Genomic DNA, 11,110 nt, shown 5'->3' with positions numbered 1-11,110 from the left:
GCTCCATACATATTTTAGGATGATATTTATACTTGTAAAAAATGTTATTGGCATTTTAATAGAGATTGCATTGAATCTGTAGTTCACTTTTGGTAGTATGAACATTTTAACAATATTAATTTTTCTAATACATAAACACAGGATATCTTTCCATTTATATTTTCCATTGGTGTTTCATTTTTATTTATTTATTTTTAGAAAAAAAATCCAGGATTTTATTTTTCTCATATCAAAGGGCCGATCTTTGCAGAATGGTGGAATGAGTTTTCACAGCAGGGAGTTAGCCCCTATTTGTCACAGATGAGAGGGTTCTGCAGGACCACAATGACTGAATCCCTGCTCAGGAACAACTTGGAGATGTAGCTGTTCTTGTTGACTGATTTGGACTTTTTCTTGCACTTGACACTTGGGGACCTCAGTCCACAGCTCCTTCACATTCTCCATGTTGCAGTGCCTGTCAAAAGCCTTCACATGGCCCAGGAGCCTCTTGTTACCAGTTGATGAGCACCAGGGTGTTGTTCTTACTAACTGTGTAAGCATGGAGAGTGGGCTCGTGTTGAACTCTTCCTCCTCCCGCTTCTGCAGCTCCTCGGTGGTCATCTCACTCTTGGGCTTGTTGAGAAGGCTCATGGTGGCCGTTGTTGCCTCTCAGAACACTCCTGTCCTCTACATGGCATCAGCCTCTGAAGAGAAAGAGCAAAAACGACAGGACTTCCTCTTCCTACAGCCCACTTCTGTGGGCACCTGTGCAAACTCATCCACTCATCCATTGGTGTGGGTGTGGCCTGTTGCCCAAGCTAGCCGCCAGCCCTGAGCCGCATTGGGGTAAAATGCTTGCTTAGTGGTTCAAGGTCATTCAGGACCATATGGATTAGATGTTCAGGATAATGGAGAGAAAAAGAAAGTGGGTCTATTTAAACCATTTTGTTGTAGAATGGCACAGGTGGCAGCAAGGAAAGGACACACCAGTTCTAAATGCCTGCCTGCCCTCTTTTCGGGCTCATTGGTGTTTAATTTATTTCTTTTCTTTTTTTTCCCTTTCTTTTCTTTTCTTTTTTTAAAAAAAATATATTTTATTGATTTTTTTACAGAGAAGAAGGGAGAGGGATAGAGAGCTAGAAACATCGATGAGAGAGAAACATTGATCAGCTGCCTTCCACACACCCCCTACTGGGGATGTGCCTGCAACTAAGGTACATGCCCTTGACCAGAATCAAACCTGGGACCCGTCAGTCCTCAGGCCAATGCTCTATTCACTGAGCCAAACCAATTAGGGCTCCCTTTCTTTCTTTTCTTTATTGATTCTCATTGGTGTTTTAAAAGATTTAGTGTATAAGTCTTTAATCTCCTTGAATAAGTTTATTTCTAATAGTTTTATTCTTTTTTATGCTATTGTAATGGGATTTTTCCTGATTATCACTTTAGATGATTTCTTGTTAGTGCATAAAAATACAACTGATTTTCATTCACTGATTTTATGTTCGCAACTTTATTGAAATTTTAAAAAATATACTTTTATTGATTTCAGAGAGAAAGGGAGAGTGAGAGAGAGATAGAAACATCAATGATGGGAGAATCGTTGCTCAGCTGCCTCCTGCACACGCCCTATGGGGATCAAGCCTGAAACTGCCTGGATGTGGCCTTGACCAGAATAGAACCCAGGACCCTTCAGTCCGCAGGCCCATGCTCTATCCACTAGCCAAACCAGTGAGGTCAGTTATTGAAATTTTTTAATCTAAAATAATTTGGGTGGATTCTTTAGGGTTTTCTACATATAAGATTACTAGAGGCCCAGTGCATGAAATTCGTACACGGGGGTGTGTGTCCCTCAGCCTAGCCTGGACCCTCTCCAATCTGGGACCCCCTCAAGGAATGTCCGACTGCCCGTTTAGTCCCGATCCCAGTAGGATCGGGACTAAACAGGCAGTCAGACATCCCTCTCACAATTCAGGACTGCTGGCTCCCAACCGCTCGCCTGCCTGCCTGCCTCATTGCCCCTAACTGCTTCTGCCTGCCAGCCTGATCACCCCCTAACCACTACCCTGCCAGCCTGATTGATGTCTAACTGCTCCCCTGCTGGCCCGATTGCCCTAACTGCCCTCCTCTGCTGGCCTGATCACCCGTAACTGCCCTCCCCTGCAGGCCTGGTCACCCCCAACTGCCCTCCCTTGCTGGCCCATCACCCCTAACTGCCCTCCCTTGCCAGTCTGGTCTCCCCTAACTGCCCTCCCCTGCCGGCCTGGTTTCCCCCAACTGCCCTCCCCTGACAGCCTGATTGCTCACAACTGCCCTCCCCTGCTGGCCATCTTGTGACAGACATCTTGTGTCCACATGGGGGCAGTCATCTTTGACCACATGGGGTCGGCCATCTTGTGTGTGGGAGTAATGGTCAATTTGCATATTACCTCTTTATTATATAAGATGTCACCTGCAAAAATACAATTGAACAATAATATAATTAGAATGTAGTACTAGTATTAGTATTTTTTTAAAATATATTTTATTGATATTTTGCAGAGAGGAAGGGAGAGGGATAGAGAGCTAGAAACATTGATGAGAGAGAAACATCGATCAGCTGCCTCATGCACACCTCCCACTGGGGATGTGCCCGCAACCAGGGTACATGCCGTTGACCGAAATCGAACCCGGGACCCTTCAGTCCGCAGGCCAACGCTCTATCCACTGAGCCAAACCGGTTTTGGCTAGTATTAGTATTAATGTTGAAATTTATTGGTAATTTATTATACGCAAGATAGATAAAAAGCTAGAATACATTATCTTTTTAGATCCTTGCCACTATTGTGTGATACAGAAACCTGTATCATCCACAGTTTTGAAATGAGTAGACTAAGAATTAAGCAGGGTGTGGCAAAGATGTTAGGTGCAAAATTTTAAGGGGTCACCAAGAAACTCCATAAACAATATTTTGATACATTTTAAAAATATAAAATAATGCAAAAAAGATTAATGATGAACAAAGTATCATTTTTTAAATGAGTACCACTATTATTGATATTTTCTTTTGTCTCATGCTTCAGTATGGTTTGCATACATTGATACTGATTCTGGCCTTATCGTCATTTAAAATTGTAATGTGTATCAGGAATCCTCTGAAAAAAATTATTTGTCTTGGTTACTAAATATTTTGTCTCCCTTCTAGTCTTAGCCCTGGAGAGAGATACAAAACAATTTGGTAGAACCAGGTTCTAAGAACAGTTACTTGCTCTTTATTACTTTGCTTTGTTTTATATGTAGCTGTGTTATAATTTCTAATAATTTTATATTTAAAAAAATATATCATTAATTTACCATATACAGTAAATATTAAGATAATAAAATAAGAATTTATTGGCAAATTCATGTCATTATTTAATCATAGCCACAGCCATTGACTACATGAAGAAAACACAAAGAAGTAGAAGCACACATACACTGAGTGGCCAGATTATCTGGCCACTCAGTATATATATATATATATATATATATATATATATATATATATATATATATATGTTAGAGGCTCAGTGCATGAATTTGTGCATGGGTGGGGTCCGGCCAGCCTGGCCAAGGGGAGGGGACATGGGCAGTTGGCTGGCCTGCCTGCTGGTCGAACTCCTAGTCGAGGGACAATTTGCATATTAGCCTTTTATTATATAGCATACACACTGAGTGGCCAGATTATTATGCATTCAGAGATCATAATAACTGGCCACTCAGTGTATAATTGCCAATTTGAGTTAGTCACCAAATAAAGAAAGAACAAATACATGAACTAATTATCTTTTCCTCAAACTTTTGTAAAATGACAGGGAAAGAAGGAAAAAAGGCATTAAACTACTGGGATAAGCATGACAAGAAAGAAAAAGCAGCAGACATAAACAGCAAGCAATTTTGAAGATAAAGAATAAACTGATAATGGTTACTTCCTGAAAGAAGCAGAGAAAGTTAAAACTTACATGTCTTCAGAGAGAAATGTCACAAAGAAGCAATTTGATTCCTACTACACACTCTAGAAATGTGTGGATATTGAAGGTATTACATAACTTACAATATTGAGTTAAACATCTATCTCAGGTAGGAGATTACAGAGATTTTTTTTCTATAGAAACTGGTCCAGAAAATTTAATTGATATGGGGCAATCTACTCCCAATTGGCTGGCTTCTTGGTGAAATGGATAGATCCAACTTTTCCAATTGGCTTTTAGTCCTTACTGCACTAAATATGAGCAGATATAAAGAGTGTACCAGATATTGGAGGAAAAGATACAGACCAAAACAAATAAGAAATATGAAGGAAAACAATTAAAAATAAACATTGTGTCCTCTAAGAACTGAATAATAAATATAAAATAAAATAAGAACAGATTTCTATAGAAGGTGCTTTCAAAAAGTAAGGTTTCAAGGAAATTAAAAGTATGATGGCAGAAATATTGAAAATAAATAGGGAATACCAAGATGTCGGCAAGAAGGATGGCAGTGAGGGAGAGAGTTTGAGTGAGGGAGGGAGCAAAAGGGAAGTGTGTGGATGTGGTGTGTGTGTGTGTGTGTGTGTGTGTGTGTGTGTGTGTGTCTGAGTGAGGGACAGCTAGATCTCGCAGGACCTTCAGGGGCTGGGGGACTGGGCTTGCAGAGCCAGGCAGCCTCTGCTACTGCTACTGCTGTAATCTCTCCCAGAGCACGGTCTCTGCAGGCTCTCCCAGGGGAGAGCTGCTGTGACTGGGAACCCAGCCTCACCTCCACCCAGGGTGCTCTCAGACACCACCTGGGATCCTACAGCCATTCCAGCCAGAGACCTGCTGCCTCATCTGCTGACCCATGGATATTGGGGCTCCAGCCTCCCCAGCTGAGGGCTCCTGTGAGTTCTGGAGGGCACTGCCCTCCCGCCAGCCAGAGGTTTTAGCCCTGGACACCGCAACCTCAGATGTGAACTGCCAAGCCTTACACAGAAGCCCCGGGCTCTGCGATAGCACAGGTGAACAACTGAGCCTTATGCAGCAGCCCCAGGCACCATGACTGCTCCAGCAGCCACCACCCACGACCAGTGGAAGAGCAGCCACAACCCGCAACCACATGAAGAGCAACCGCCCTGCGACCCCCCATGAGGAGCAGCTGCTTCCCATGATCATGTGAGGAGCAGCCACCCCATAACTGCACAAGGAGCAGCAGACCCTACCTGTGACTGCCCGAGGAGCATCAGCCCTGTAACTGTGTGAGGAACAGCCACCGCCAGCAACCGCCCAGGAGTAGCACCCCCATGAGCAGCCACTACCCACAACTGCCTGAGGAGCAGCCGCCCCATGAGCAGCTACTGCCTGCAAACCTCCAAGGACCTGCCTTTGCCCACAAATGTGTGAGAAGCAGCCACCCCTCGACCGTGCAAGGAGCGGTCATCCCACGAGCAGCCGCTACCCTGTGATCATGTGAGAAGTAGCTGCCCCATGACCGCCTGAGGAGCATGTGCCACCCGTGACTGCCAGAGGAGCAGCTGCCACCTGTGACCACCTGAAGAGCAGCCAAAACACGCGACTGTGCGACCTGCCACCAAGACCACCACTGCAGCCACAGGCCACACACGACTCGACACCTAGATCATTTGGTGAAAACAAAAATGGGGAGACAGAAGAACAACCCCCAAAGGAAAGAAAAGGAGGAATCACCAGAAAAGGAACTAAATGAAAAAGAGGCAGGCAATATGTCAGAAAATGAATTCAGAATAGGTGTTACAGTTCATAAACGGGATGGATGAGAAAATCAACAACCTATGTAAGAATAAGGAGGAAATAAAGAGTGATATAGCTATAATAAAAAAAGAATATGGGAGCTTTCAACAGTAGACTAGGAGAAGTGGAGGAATGAATTAGCAAATTAGAAGACAGGGAAGCAAAACACATCCAATTTGAACCGCAATTGGAGAAAAAAATCAAAAGACAGGAGGATAGCCCAAGGGAGCTTTGGTACAACATTAAAAGAAGCAGCATACATATAATAGGGGTGCCAGAATGAGAAGGAGAGAAGCAAGGGTTAGATAAACTATTTGAAGAAATAATGTCAGACAACTTCTTTGGTTTGGGGAAGAAAAAAGTCACACCAGCACAGAGAGTCCCAAACAAGATGAATGCAAAAGACCCACACCAAGACATGCTGTAACTACAATGGCAAACGTTAATAACAAAGAAAGAATCTTAAAGGCTGCAAGAGAGAGTCAGAAAGTTACCTACAAGGGATCTCCCATTAGATTATCAAATGATTTCTCAACAGAAACACATCAGGCCAGAAAGGAATGGAAGGAAGTACACAAAGTGATGCAAAGCAAGGGGCTGAGTCCTAGAATACTCTATCCAGCAAGGCTATCATTGAAAATTGAAAGGGAAATAAGGATCTTCACAGACAAAAAAAGGCTAAGGGGGTTTATCATTACTGAAGCCAGCAATGAAATAAATGCTAAAGGGACTGTTGTAAAAAGAAGGGGGAAAAAAAAAGGAGGAAGAAGGAACACGAGCACAAAAAATAAAAATGGCTATAAATATGTACCTATCAATAATAACTTTAAACATAAATGGCCTACATACTCCAATCAAAAGACATTGAGTGGCTGAATGGATAAGAAATCACGACCTATATGTATATATATGCTGTCTACAAGAGACCCACCTCAGAACAGGAGACTCACACAGACTAAAAGTGAAGGGATGGAAAAATATTTTTCAGGCAAATGGAAATGAAAATAAATCTGAGGTACCAATACTTATATCTGACAAAATAGACCTCAAGGTGAAGGCCATAACAAGAGATAAGGAAGGCCACTTCATAATACTAAAGGGATCAATACAACAAGAGGATATAACTCTCATAAACATATATGCACCCAATGTGGGAGCACCCAAATACATAAAAAACTTCTGGAATATATCAAGAGAGAGATCAATAGCAATTCGATCATAATAGGGGATTTAAATACCCCACTGACATCACTGGATAAATCCTCTAGACAAAAAATTAGCAAAGAAACAGCAATCCTAAATGACTCACTAGATCAGATGAACTTAATTGTCATCTTCAGAACATTTCACCCCAAAGCTACAGAATATACATTCTTATCATGTGCACATGGGACATTTTCAAACATAGACCACATATTGGGTCACAAGCAAAGTCTAACAAAATTCAAGAAGTATGAAATTATATCAAACCTCTTCTCAGACCACATTGGCAAAATATTAGAAATCAACTACAATAAAAACAATTAAAAAATCCAAACACTTGGAGGCTGAATAGCATGCTATTAAACAATGATTAGGTTACCAAAGAGATCAAAGAAACTAAAAACATCCTGGAAATGAATGACAATGAAAACAAAACAATCCAAAACCTATGTGACACAGTGAAAACAGTCCTGAGAGGAAAGTTCATAGCATTATAGGCCTACCTCAAAAAATAAGGAAAACTGGTAATAAATTATCTAACCCTGTAACTTAAAGAATTAGAAAGAGAGCAATAAGAAAAGTCCAGAGTAAGCAAAAGGAAGGAGATAATAAAGATCAGAGCAGAAATAAATGAAATAGAGACCCCCCCCCCCCAAAAAAAAATGCAAAAGATTAATGAAACCAAGAGTGGTTCTTTGAAAGGATAAAGAATATTGATGAACCTTTAGCCAAGCTCACCAAGAAACAAAGAGAGAGGATCCAAATAAATAAAATCAGAAATTAAAGAGGCGAAATAACAACAGACCCCACAGAAATACAAAAGTTTGTAAAAAAAAAAAAAAAATACTATGAACAACCTTACTCCAACAAACTAAACAACCTAGAGGAAATTGACATATTCCTAGAAAAATGTAACCTTCCAAAACTCAATCAAGAAGAATAAAAAAATCTCAATAGGCTGATATAAGGAGGAAATTGAAGCAGTCAGCAAAAAGCTTCCAGCAAACAAAAGCCTGGCGCCAGATGGCTTCACAGAAGTTTTACCAAACATTCAAAGAAGAACTAAAACCTATCCTTCTCAGACTATTCCAAAAAATTAGAGGAAGGCACACTTCCAACCTCTTTCTATGAAGCCAGCATTACCCTAACCCCAAAAGCAGATAAAGACACTACAAAGAAAGAGAATTATAGGTCTATATTACTGATGAACATAGATGTTAAAATCCTCAACAAAATTCTAGCAAATCAAATCCAGCATTACTTTAGAAAGATCATACACCATGACTAAGTGAGACTTATTCCAGGGATGCAAGGCTGGTATAATATCCACAAATCAATAAACATGATACATCACATAAACAAATTGAGAGACAAAAATCACATAATCATATGAATTTTGAAGAAAAGGCATTTGACAAAATCCAACACTCTTTCCTGATAAAAACTCTCAGCAAAGTGGGGATTGAGGGATAATACTTCAATATAATAAAAGCCTTATAACAAACCTACAGCCAACATCATATTCAATGGGCCAAATCAGAGATGGCCACTTTCACCACTTCTGTTTGAGATAGTACTGGAAGTGCTAGCCATAGCGATCAGACAAGAAGAAATAAAAAGCATCCAAATTAGAAAAGAAAAAGTTAAGTTGTCATTATTCACAGATGACATGACATTGTACATTGAAAACCCTAAAGATTCCATCAAGAAACCACTAGAACTAATAAATAAATTCAGCAATGTAGCAGGATACAAAATTAACACCCAGAAATCTATGGCTTTTTTTGTACAACAACAATGAACTCAAAGAAAGAAAAACTAAAACTAAAATTAAAAAAAAAAAACACACAAAAACCCATTTACCATTGCACCAAAAAAAATTAAGATACCTAGGAATAAATTTAACCAAGGAGGTAAAAGACCTGTACTGAGAAAATTACAGGATACTGAAAAGAGAGATAGAGGAAGACATAAACAAATGGAAGAATATACCATGTTCACAGATTGGTAGAATCAACATCATTAAAATGCCCATAGTACCCCTAGGCATTCTATTGATTTAATGCAATCCCCATTAAAATACCAAGAGCATACTTCAAAGACCTAGAGCAAACTCTCAAAAAATTCATCTGGGATAAAAAAGACCCCAAATAGCTGCAGCAATCTTGAGAAAGAAGAACAAAGTTGAAGGGATCACAATACCAGATATCAAGCTATATCACAAAGCCACTATTCTCAAAACTACCGGGTACTGGTACAAGAACAGACATATAGACAAATGGAACAGAACAGAGAACCCAGAGATTGACCCAAGCCATTATGCTCAATTAATATTTGACAAAGGAGGCAGGAGCATACAATGGAGTCAAGACAGTCTCTTCAATAAATGGTGTTGGGAAAATTGGACAGATACATGCAAAAAAATGAAACTAGACCACCAACTTGCACCATACACAAAAATAAACTCAAAATGGATAAAGGACTTAAACGTAAGGTAGGAAACCATAAAAATCCTTGAAGAAGCCATAGGCAGTAAAATAGCAGACATTTGTGCTAGCAATATCTTTACTGATACAGCTCCTAGGGCAATGGAAACTAAGGAGTAAATAAACAAATGGGACTACATCAAAATAAAAAGCTTCTGTACAGCAAAAGAAATCATCAACAAAACAACAAGAAATGGGAGAACGTATTTGCCAATAAGGGTTTAATCTCCAAAATGTATAGGGAAGTCATACAACTTAACAAAAGGAGTATAAACAATCCAATCAAAAAGTAGCCAAAGGACCTAAATAGACACTTTTCGAAAGAAGACATACAGAATGCCAAGAGACATATGAAAACATGCTCAAAGACATATGAAAACATGCTAATCATCTGAGAGATGCAAATCAAATTGACAATGAGATACCATCTCACACCTGTCAGAATGGTTATCATCAACCAATCAACAAATGACAAGTGCTGGCAAGGATGCAGAGAAAAAGGAGCCCTCCTGCACTGCTGGTGGGAATGCAGACTGGTGCAGCCACTGTGGAAAACAGTATGGCATTTCCTAAAAAATTAAAAATGGAACTCCCATTTGACCCAGTAATCTCACTTATAGGAATATATCCCAAGAAAACAGAAACACTAATCAGAAAGAATATATGCACCCCTATATTCATAGCAGCACAATTTACAATAGCTAAGATTTGGAAACAGTAAGTGCCCATTAGCAGATGAGTTAATTGGAAAACATGTGGTACACCTACACCATGGAATACTATACTGTTATACAAAGAAGGAATTCTTGCCATTTGCAACTTCATGGATGGACCTGGAGTGCATTATACTAAGCAAAATAAGCTAGTCAGAGAAAGATAAATATCACATAATCTCACTCATTTATGGAACATAATGAACAACATAAACTGATGAACTAAAATAGAACCAGAGTCATAGAAGCTTTGAACAGACTGTCCAATCTATGAGGGAAGGCAGGGGCTGAGGGGGTAAGAGATCAACCAAAGGACTTATATGCATGCATATGGGCATAACCAATGGACTCAGACAGGTTTTTTTGGGGGGGGGGGAATGAGGTCATGTGCCGGGGGTGGGGGTGGCCAGGGAGAAGTCAATGGTGGAAAAAGGAAACTTATGTAATACCTTAAACAATAAAGAATTTAAATTAAAAATAAATAAATAAATAAATAAATAAATAAATAGAAAAGTTCTAAGATGATGAAATTATACAAAAGTGTAGAAAACAAAAATATAAAGTGGTCCAAAATAAGACAAATTTTAATGAGGATCATTCAAGAAACTCTAATATTCAACCAAAAATAAAACAGAGAGAAATTATCAGAAAATCATGAAGAAATTATCCAGAGTGAATAGTGATTTCTCAACACAATAAATGAAAAAGACATGCATCAGGTTACATCACAATTAAATTTTAGGAAATCAGGGAAAAAGGAAAATAAATCTTAAAATATTAAGGAGAAAAATAATTAAATACCACATTAAATGTTCAGGAACCAAAATGGCATCATATTTCTTAACTATAACACTGGAACTAGAAAACAATGGAGCAGTACAGTAACATTTTGAGAAGAAATAGTTATTAATTAGAAATCTGACATACCAGTGTTGTAAATTAATGCAGAACTGGAATAAAAACTATCAGACAGACAAAACTCAACAGA

At 39.4% G+C, this 11,110-nt stretch overlaps 1 pseudogene across 1 annotated transcript; it reads right to left on the bottom strand.

Moving 5' to 3' along the window:
- Positions 1–287: 287 nt before the first annotated feature.
- On the bottom strand, positions 288–630 carry LOC308245738 (small nuclear ribonucleoprotein Sm D2-like; annotated as a pseudogene). Its single transcript has one exon. The product of its transcript is annotated as a small nuclear ribonucleoprotein Sm D2-like (transcript).
- Positions 631–11,110: the final 10,480 nt, after the last annotated feature.

This window comes from Plecotus auritus, assembly GCF_963455305.1.
Source record: "Plecotus auritus genome assembly, chromosome: 1".
Taxonomy (NCBI): domain Eukaryota; kingdom Metazoa; phylum Chordata; class Mammalia; order Chiroptera; family Vespertilionidae; genus Plecotus; species Plecotus auritus.
Note: the sequence above shows the minus strand (reverse complement) of the source record. Positions and strands in the feature narration are given on the sequence as shown.